Source organism: Cheilinus undulatus, linkage group 14 (assembly GCF_018320785.1).
Source record: "Cheilinus undulatus linkage group 14, ASM1832078v1, whole genome shotgun sequence".
NCBI classification, from domain to species: Eukaryota; Metazoa; Chordata; class Actinopteri; order Labriformes; family Labridae; genus Cheilinus; species Cheilinus undulatus.
In genome coordinates, this window is record NC_054878.1 from 3825217 (window position 1) to 3836404 (window position 11188).

The following is an 11188-nucleotide window of genomic DNA, read 5'->3' on the forward strand; positions in this document are numbered from 1 at the left end:
ACTAGGTTGAGGCTTATTTGAGGCCAAATAAACACACTATTTTCTTAAAGTTGCCCCTGCAAGGTTTTTATGGTTTGGATTATTTAAGTGTGTTCAGATCATAAAGGGAGTAAAAGAACGGACCCCTGCAGATTTGTCAGCTCAGTAATAATGGGGCCATTTTCAGGTTCATTTAATCCCCAGGAGCATCAATTTGATGGCAATCTTGTAACCCATCAGCTCTTGTCTGCTGCTTAATGCCTTCAAGGACAATTAAAATTCTCTGTTCCTGCTCAGCATTTAACACCCTGCAGAAAATGTATCTTTTAGGTCTACTACAATGTAAGTGATATGGACACAGGATCACATCTCAGTATCCATAAAATGTTGATGTATTTTCTTGAAAAAACAGAGACAACAACAAAAAAAGACCATGGCCCTCACTCTTTACAACAGAAATTCAGGCGTTCAGTCATTTCCATGCACAGATCGGCATTCATCAGACTGAACTTGAGCGTATGATTCACTCCAATCCAGAGGTGGAAAGTAACTATGAACATTAACCTTTATTACTGTAACTGAGTAGTTTTTGGGGTACCAGTACTTTTTTTAGTCAATTTTGAAATCAGTTGATCTTAGCGCCAGCCACTGCGATTTCAAACCTGGGGGGAATTTGTGGGCAGAGTTCCCATCATGCCCTTGGGCAGAGTGTTTAGATGTGTTTTAGGTCAACCTTTATTCAAACTTGAGAAATCCTTGAGGGGCACCCTCATTTACAATGATGTCAATCAATGACATAAGAAATTCAGAGAATACTGACAAAAGGGCATTAAAATCATCAGAATGGTGATGATGAAAATGACAAAAAAGGTCATACTTGAACAAAACGATTACAGACATAAGGTTGGAGGTTTAAAATAACATTTCTAAAAAGCCCAAAAGGTAAAAGCTTGGCAATCTTGAGCAGCTCCTGTAGCCTGTTCCACGAGTCAGGAGCAGAATAGAAAAAGGCAGTCTTCCCCAGTTCAGACCTGAGTCATGGAACATGCAGAAGCAGCTGGCCAGAGAAGCGTGTGGGACATTGATTGTTATAAGAGAGACAGAGAAGCTCAGTGAGGTAAGATGGTAATTTCAGCCGACCTTACTATATAAAATGCAATGTGTGTTAAAAGGATCACCTATGATAAATATTAATGCAGAGTGATAAACGGACAAGAGCATTAGTTTTTTTCTCTGCATTAAGGACCAAGTTAAGATCACTGAAATTGTCTTGTATGTTAAATGACTGCTGCAGCATAATACAAGCAGACAGTACATTTTCTGCAAAACAGCACAGAACAGTATCATCTGCATGCAGATGAGCACGACAGTCAAAAAGAGAATTGACAACATTATTGATATCAATAGTAAATAGAACAGGACCTAAGATGGAGCCTTGTGGAACACCTTTAGTAACACTTGAAATTTCAGAAAAGTGGTTACATTGCATGTCTGATAAATAGCTTCTGAACCAACCACAAGCATTATTGTCAAACCCAATGTTTTGTAGCCTCTGCAGCAGCAGGCAGTGGTCAACAGTATCAAAAGCTTTAGACAAATCCACAAAAAGTGCCACACAGTGTTGCTTGTTATCCAGAGCTGACGTAATGTCATTAACAACTTTAGTGACAGCAGTAATAATGATAATGTGCCCTGGTCTAAAACCAGACTGGTAAGGGCTCAGGGTATTAGGGCTTCATGGAAAGTTTTTTTAATTGATTAGTACCTCCGCCAAGGAGGTTATGTGATCTGCAGGGTTAGTTTTTAACAACATAACAAAAAGTCTTTGTTATGTTATGACGGATTTTGATTACATTTTCAGGAAATGTCAGAAATGGCATAAGGAAGAACTGATTAGATTTTGGGAGTGATCTGGATCACTGTCTGGAACCAGGGAATTTTTTTAAAGGATTCTTCACTGTTGGGAGATAAGGCTAATGGCAGAGGTCTGCGCCCTCCAAGCTTTTCTAGTTTATTAATGATTCCAGGATTTTGGCTAAACAAGGCAGTTTTGAAATTGGTCTGTATTATTAATGCTTTTCTTGTCCCGGCCTTTATGAAGGGGTATGGCATTATGCCATTTTCCAAACCTTAGGAACACTACCAGATGTGATTGAGGAGTTAAAAATGCTTGTGATTTGATCAGAGATGAGTGGAGCAGACGGCTTGAGAAAGAAAGGATCCAGATGATCCTCTGCTGTGGATTTTTTAGGGTCAATAGCAAGCAGAGCATCTCTAACCATGCTTAAGGAGACTGGATGTATGGTAAACAGTGGAGAGGATGGGGAACACAACGGCTGTTATCAGAGTGATTTTTTGGATTATTATGAAAATGTGACCAGTGGCAACAAAGTGTTTATTTAAGGCCAGACTAATCTGTTTATGGTCAGAGATTACATGATCATTGACCAGAATCTGAGTGTTGTACATCTATTTCTAAGTTTTCTGAATGACAACCAATGTGAATGATCCCCAAACTGTCTGGCTAAGATCCAAGCATTGTTCCTTTCAATTAATAAATCTGACAGATCGCTGGTAAACCAAGGGTTTGATCGATTTTTGCAAAGCATTAGTCCGCGCCACATCCTACGCATGCTACACGGACACAATAGAGCATATCTGCAGGCTCACAGGCAGCAGTTTATGGACCGCAGATTTAGAACCACAGTTTTTTTCTGCATTTTATACAGTATAACTGTCTTATGCATGTTTAGTTGTGCAAGCCATAGTTTCTCCACTAATATTATGAATGCTTGCTAAGTACAGGCTAAATAATATCTTTTTTTGGGTACAGATTCTCGAATTCCTTTGTTATTTAAATGTACTTGTTTCAGTTTAACAAGTTTTTGATCTACTAACTTAATTTTTTTATTGAAAACACCTTATTCTGAAGGACGTAAGCCTACTTAATTCATAATTACTACGCTCTGATTGTCGTCCATTGCTGTCATGTGTAGTAGCAATAGCAAAAGCTATCAATTTGTATTTTAAAGAATGCCCATAACGCGCATGTGCACAAGCAGGGTCCTAGATCTACAGTCCTGAATCCGCGGTCTTGAAACTGCTACCTGCGAGCCTGCAGATACACCCTTCTCAGCTCATGTGCAAGTACTGTTCAGACAGGATGTCAGCTTTATGAAAATGTTACGTTGCTGGGGCTAATTAGACTATGGCGAAGTGCCATGGTCTGTGTAATTGATATTATGGTAATATATTGTAAGTATATAGTAATATCGATACAGACCTTGATTTTTCGAGTTGCTCAGGTTGTAAAAAACCAGCACCACAAAACCATGAGAGCAGCGATGACGAGGCCCAGGGAGAGCCTCCTGCTGTGAGTTGAGTTGTGGGATGAAGTGGTGGTTTGAGCCTCTGTAATGGAGAAAAAAAACAAAACATATTTTTAGCTAGGTGAGACTGAAGATAAAATTGGGCTAGTTATTCATCTGTTAAAATTGGTATTTACCAAATCAGAAAGCAATGAAATCACACAAACACTTCAGACAACCTGTCACAACTCTTTCTCCTTGAAATTACCGAGCACTGTCCTAGGGGGGTTCAAGTATGAATGTACAGGCTAGGGGTGCGCGGTATATGCGATAGACGGTATAAATGATATATATTTGACCTACGGTAGAGATTTGGACTCTACCGACCAATCGCGATAACGATTCTTAATGATGTCATCATATCTGCCTCAGTGTGAGTTAGCAGGCAAAAAACCCGTGTTTTTTCCTCTCAAAGTCTGATGGCTATATGCAACTAAGTCAGTGTGCTGTCTCTGTCAGTCTGCCTGGGGCTAACACTAGCTAAGTGCTGTTTTGGCTGGTCGCAGAGGCCAGCGCTGCAGCTCTTCCTCTTACAACGGCATAAACAACAGTTTAAAAGTCTATTTTAACTTATGACTTTCTTTTTTAAGTCCACAGCAAGTCAAAGATCAGACTGTGATGTTAAATGGGGTCAGAAAAGCTGCTGTAAACTAGCCTGATTCTCCGAACGGCTGCCAAAGCTAAGCTAACTCAAAGCTAAACACAATACTTGCGTCAAGCTCTTCAAAATAAAAGTCTGCAGCTGTTATTTTTCTGAAACACTTTTATTGTGAGCGCCTTCACTAGGAAACGTGTTCAAGTCATTAGCAGCTTAAACACACCTCATCATGTTAGAGATAAAATGCGAAACTTGGATTGCAGTTAGACAGAAGTAAACCTAGAGAGACTTAAAAAAAAAACATGTTTTCTGTGTTCCTATACTTAGAGATAAATTGAGTATGCCATCAAAGGCTTGTTTTAAGGGAAGACGGGGGTTAATAACACTTGAATTTGGATTAAAAAGCATTATCTCTTTTACATTTTGTAATACTGTGATATAATACCGTATTGTCAAAGGCAAGAAAAATACCGTGGTATGATTTTTAGGCCATATCGCCCAGGCCTAGTACAGGCCAGCGCACATTAAGGATGACGCAAATAAATGGCATGAAAATGCAACTAATTTTGAGGCAAATTCTGTTGCGCTTTTTGATGCACATCAAGCAGTGTTGTAGTACTCGAGTCCAGGACTTGGACTTGAGTCCGACTTGAGTTCTGATTTGGAGGACTTGTTACTCGACTTGGACTCCAGTGCTGATGACTCTGATTTGGACCTGGATTCGAGCTTTAACTGTGTCAGGACTCGAGGATGAAGAGGAGGACTTGAACCTTTTTCTGCCGAAGACTTTTTTATTCTGTAAAATTTGTCATTTTTATTTGAGATGACCCCTCATAACTGATCAGTGTTCATGCAGCGCCCAGCCTCTCTCTGGTGCTGTGACTGATCTGTCTTGAGTTCACTCATCAGTGTGAGAACTCAACTCAGATTTATATATTGGACATAAATGTGCAAATATTGAAATAAAAACCTTCAATGGTTACAGACTTTACTCGTCTTACTTTCATAATTATGATGACAAATATAATAACTGCAATTTGAAAATATGCAAACTTTGTGGCTTGAAATTGTTGTGATTTATACACTTTCATCACACTAACTGCAACATTTCAAAATAGCAAGACAACTGCAGTTTGAAATTATGACTGATCGATTTATTGTTCAGAAAAAAATGGAAATGAAATAGGCTAGTTATCATACGTGGAATGATATATGTCATGTCTGTGATATTCCCCTTTTCATCCCCATTTCCTCCCATATATCACATGAATAATCGGTTTTACAGTGAAAATTACTGTTTAGATTGGTACTAACGTTACGGTCATATTGATAATTTGTTTAGATGAGCGGTCAACAGGTGTGTCACTTTAATTGAAGCTGACACAAAGAATTGTGGGTCTTCTTTTCATCTCGCCTTTGGTAAAAGATGGTCCAGTGTTTCCTAGGCTAAAGGAGAGAACACAGGGGAAGCAATGAAGCTCCCATCCTTTGAACAACCTCTATCATGGCCAACACTTAAATACATCTGGGTTGTTTCCCTTAGTTGGGAACCTTCCTAAGCAAAAAGGACTATTCACACAGACCCCTGGGCTGCTGATAGAGAAGCCTGATTGCAGCAGGGAACTAATCAGCCAATCAGAAGACAACACTTGCCAACGCTTCACTATAAAATCTTGGCCAGCACAAGATTCAGGGCACGCCATAATTTCATACAACTCACCACTGGGCCTCCCGTTGTCTGTGTTCCAAGCAGGGATGTCCCGATCCCCATCACATGTATCAGATTGGGGCCAATACTAAACATTTTTAATTGATCGGTGACAGGCAATGTGATCTGATCAGCCCAGCCAATCAATCAGGTCAGTTGCTGTAAATGGAGCACAATTTACAATAGGCCGTTAACACGCCAGTGACAACAGAGCAGCAGTAGCAAGTAGCAACATTAGCTCTCGTGTGTTAAAATGTCAGCAGCGCAGAAAAGCTTCAAAAGTGAGAGAGAAAACAGTCCAACAGCCACTTGCAGCATCTGTAACACAACCGTTTAACGGGGTGGTAGCAGCAGAGCTGCGTTTAACGCACAAATTTGGTCCGTCATCTCTGATCAAAACATGCAGCGTAATACGGAGACTTTACAAGAGCAACAGGCAGCTTCACCAAGGCAACAACCTCTGGACTTTAAGAGAACAGACAAATACCATCGAGAGAGTGACAAAGGAAAAAAGATAACAGAAAAGGTGGTCGAATTCATCCTGTTGGACAACCAGCCCATCTCCGTGGTGGGGAATTTGGACCCAAGCTATGCCCTGCTGTCTCCACATTACATTACTGACACTGCTTTATCGGAGCCGTACAACAAAGTACGTGACTGCATACTAGAGAAAAGCAACTTCAGTGCTGTTAGCTTCACTACAGACATTTGGAGCTCAGATGTTTGCCCCATGTCACTGCTGAGTCTATGAGAAATAAAAGTGAGGGGAGGGGCACAATGTAGCAGCTCTATCTGCACTTTAGAAATTGCACTAAATTACAAGAGTGCCTTGTATTTGATATTTGGGTTTTATTCCAGTGTTAATGTTTTGGTTTACATCTCAGATTAAGCTGCTACATTTTAAAAAAGACTGTTGTTTTGAAAATGTAAAATTCATGTTTTGATCCTATTCAAGTTAAAGTGTTTACACCCCTTTAAAGTGAAGCTGGGATGTTTTTAATTCATTTTTTGAGTTCAGTTTTTGTTGTGACTAATAGAGTCAAGTTAACTTCAAAGTGGAATTATAATATTTGGAATTCATTTATTGAATTCATATGTTATTGTGACTATTGACTCTGTTACACCACCTCTAAGTAAATCTGAGGGTATCTGAGTTCACTTTTTTGACTTCTTAGGTCATTCAGCTGACCTAACTCACTTTAAGTCGATTTTGAATTTCTGATTGAATACTAACAATGCACTAAGTGAATATATAAATTTATTTTTTGACGGATAATTAAAGTGAAACAGAGCAATAGCACCATTCTGAGCCGAATGTGATTTTATGCTTTTTACAACAATATTGGCTGTACTGAGTTAATGGAATAAGTTTGAGATATCAAGTAGTAACAGTTGAAACTCTAATCTAGGTAATTATGAGTATCAGATCGGGACTTGGTATCGGTAGATACAAAAAACAACAAAAAAAAAAACTTTAACAGCCAAGTTAGGTTCCAGGTCAAAGTGTTTCAGGGTTAAAACATAACCGTATAAGACACCAACCAGTTAAACACTTCTTGGACACATGAGCAACAGATTCACAAATCTCACAAATTTGATTAATGTCCCTCTTCAACTATGTCTTTTAGCAAATAAAGCATATTTGTTATGGTGCCACCAATTGGTATTAAACAATCCTCCATATGTGATTTCCCTTATTCACTCAACATCAAAATTTAACTCTGTGCTTTAACTTAAAGGGATACTTCAACATTTTGGCAAACTCACCCATTGCCATACAGAGGCGGAGCTAGAGGGGAGAGCGCTGTAGCACTGAACCCCCCTGAAATCTTATTGGACACCCCAGTTGCCACCCCAGATGATTGACATGTCACAGCACCGCACGTCTTGTCGAGAGGAGCCAGTTGCATTTTGAAATCGTAGACGCCTATTGCTCCTCCTGTACAGTAGTTGGCGCTATGTACCACAAAGAGTGGTAGTCCACCTTACTAGTAGAAGAAGAAGAATCACCACAGAAGAGGAAGATTTGAACTACAGTCGGACCGTTATCTTTGTTGAAATGAGATTTGAACGTGAAAACGGGAAGGAGATAAAGTAAGAAGAAGAGAAGAAGGATAAACGGCCTTGATGGACATTCTAAAGTAAGTTTCAGGGTGGTTTTCTAACGAGTCACTGATTAAAATCACTTTTGTGTTCAGATATTAGATCGTTTTGTTACAAGCTACAGGTATCAAGCTAATGTTAACGTTACATCTCATGGCATCTACAGACGACCAGCATCAGCTTCCAGCGGCCGCTCCACATTAACGTCTACATTTAATTTGGGTCACCGCTTATATTTACGTGTTCCTCCAATGATTTTAAAGGATTGAAACTAGCCGAGAACCAGCCAGCTAGCTGTTTCATGCTCTGTTGGCTTAAATGAAATGTAACATAAGAGATGTACAGCTAGCCTGTCAACTAGCTGAAAAGTTTTAATATTAAACTTAATCTACGGTGGTCTATTTGCCCTGACATTTTTTTAGGCTGGAAGTGGAGATTTAATAACATCGTGTGATTGTAAGTGATGCTAGGAGTAACAAGACTGGCCTATTTTTTTTTATAGGATCAGTTGAGAATGAAAAGACAGGGGGAAAAGATATGTAACATCTTTGTAAAAAGAAGCAATTCAAGCAAAGATAAGGCAGACAGACAGAACTCAGCTCTGGCATCAGCAGTCCCAGCAGCTCCCATCCTGGGACTAGTCAGGAGAGAGAATGTCAGGCAGAGCCCAGCCCATCATCACCAGGTAAGAGCATCTACAGAAACAGTCACATGCTCCGTTCAGTAATTTAACTTTATTTTTAGACATTTTGAAATGTTGGTTACTGATAATGTGGGTTGTTTTTTTAATGGTGGTTGCCTTTTATTTTGATTACACTAATATTTTTATATACTGTTGTTCCATCGAGGGAGGACACAGAGGCCTCTGCTTCTGACGAAGACTGTGAGCTAGAAGAGCCAGACCCAGTGCCAGCTGTATCCAGCATTGCTTTTGCTCGTCCAATAGGACCCAGTGGTAGGTCGACTGACCTGAAACCTGCTAGATAGCTGCAGTTATCGTCTAATAATCTTCTGGATCCCTTAGCTGTGTTTCCATGACCATTTTATTTGTATTCCAGATATTTCAAGATCCAGAGAAGACGGTCCTGTTCAGCCATGTCTGACAAAATTCCCCTGAACTCAGCATGGAACAAGGAAGAGGTCATTCAACAGCTCCTGGTACAGAGACAATTCCTGGCTTGAATACTCCATCCTCAAAGACTCTTCCTACTGCTTTGCTTGTAGACATTTTTCACTTCCTAATGCACCAGACTCTGCCTTTGCATCACCGTCAGGCTTCTCCAGTTGGAAAAAGGCATTGTCCAAGGAGTCTGGGTTAAAGCTCCACTCAAAGTCAGAGCTGCATATCAATGCAATGTATGCGTGGAGTCAGTATAAAAGGTCTGCTGAGATGAACACAACAATGTTAAATTCTATGAACGTGAATTGACAAAAGAAAGTAGAAGAAAATCAACATTATGTGAAAACAATAGCAAATGTGCTTCTTTTGACTGCAACCTTAAACATAGCACAGAGGGGTCATCGAGAGTCTGAGGACTCTAAGAACAAGGGAAACTTTTTGGCTATACTGGAAGAAATAGGGAAGTATGACCAGTTTATTAAAAAAAGGCTGGATGCATGTGGAAATGCAAAATACACAAGTCACCAAATCCAAAATGATATTCTTCAGTGCTTAGCTGAGATGGTACAGAGAAAAATCATAAAAGAATTGAAAGAAAATGAAGTGTTCAGTGTGATTGCAGATGAAAACAAAAGACTTGCAAAAAAAAGGAACTAATGTCTTTGGTTGTACGGAATTATTACAATGGTGCCATCCATGAAAGGTTCCTGGCAGCTTAAAGCCTTGACGCAGCAGGTCTTAGTAAAATGATCATCAATTGTCTAGAGAGACACGGTCTGGACTGCAGAAATAACCTTGTGGGACAAGAGTATGACGGTGCATCAGTCATGAGCAGGAAACATTCTGGTGTATCTGCAAGGATCCAAAACGATGCCAGATTTACATTTTATGTTCACTGTAATGCGCATTGCCTGAATTTAGTTCTTGTTGATGCTACAAAAGCAGTGCCTGAGGTTGTTGACTTTTTTGCACTTCTGCAGCAGCTGTATAACTTTGTATCTGGATCTTATGTGCATCTGAACTGGCTTGCAGTACAGAAAGAGCTGTATCCACTGCAGCAACCCAGGGAGCTACAGGCACTTACAGACTCAAGGTGGGCATGCAGATACACAGCATGCTGTAATCTAAGAGACAGACTTCCAGCAGTTCTAAGACTGTTGCAGGATCATGCACTTGAAAGACATGGCTAAAGATCAGTGGAAGCAAGGGGTCTTCTTTCACAGATAGATTTACAGTTCATGGGCCTTTTGGTTACCTTCTGCAAAGTGCTTGGTGATGCCAAATGTCTTTCTGACATGCTCCAATCCAGCACTCTTGATCTAGCAAGAGCTGTTGATCTAGTAGGTGCCCTTACAGACACTTTCCTGGACTACAGAAATGAAGATTACTTTGGTGAACTATGGAAGGAGGTTGAGGAGTTTGCTGAGCACTACAAAATCAGTGTACACACACCATATAAAAGACATCCGAGAATAAGCTCAAGATATCTTGACTCACTGGTGATGAGCTCTGTAGGACAGAGGAACTGTGAGGATGAGGGCTTCCCCAGATCACTCTTTTATCAGGTGACTGACTGTCTCATAACTGAGCTGAATAAGTGTTTTTCAAAGGAAAATTGTGAGATCATGCAAGGTGTGCAGTCCCTGAACCCAAAGAGTGCAAGTTTCTTAAATGAGGAACCTCTTTTGCCTTTGCACAGACCTTTGAGTCAGATCTAGGTCATCTCAAACATGAGGTTCACCAAACCAAGCGACTTCTTGATAGGAGAGTGAAAAGTGGATTAGACAGCAAACGTTTTGCTACTTCTCACCACAACTGAAGGGTTATGCTTTTCTGAACCTGCATAGTTATGCACTTAGTGTCTCTGGTCATAACTAAGCTCTTCACTATGTTCTACTTACACCAAGGGTAGACAAAAGGTAGTTTGGCAGTCAGACAGTACCACTGGCCATAGTTAAAACCTGCACTACGTTCTTCATTTCAAATTGTTTGTTGATAAATTGATGCCTTTTTTGATGCGGGTGTGAGTGAGTGACTGTAAGAATGAGTGAGTCAGTGACTGTGTGAGTGAGTGACTGAGATAGTGAGTGAGTGACTGTAAGAATGAGTGAGTCAGTGACTGTGTGAGTCAGTGACTGACATAGTGAGTGACTGTAAGAATCAGTGAGTCAGTGACTGTGTGAGTGAGTGACTGAGATAGTGAGTGAGTGACTGTAAGAATGAGTGTGTGTGTCTGTGGATTTTCATTCATTTAAAATGGTTGTTGTTGATTGTTAAAAAAATGTTGCCAAGTTGTGTTTTACATTTACATT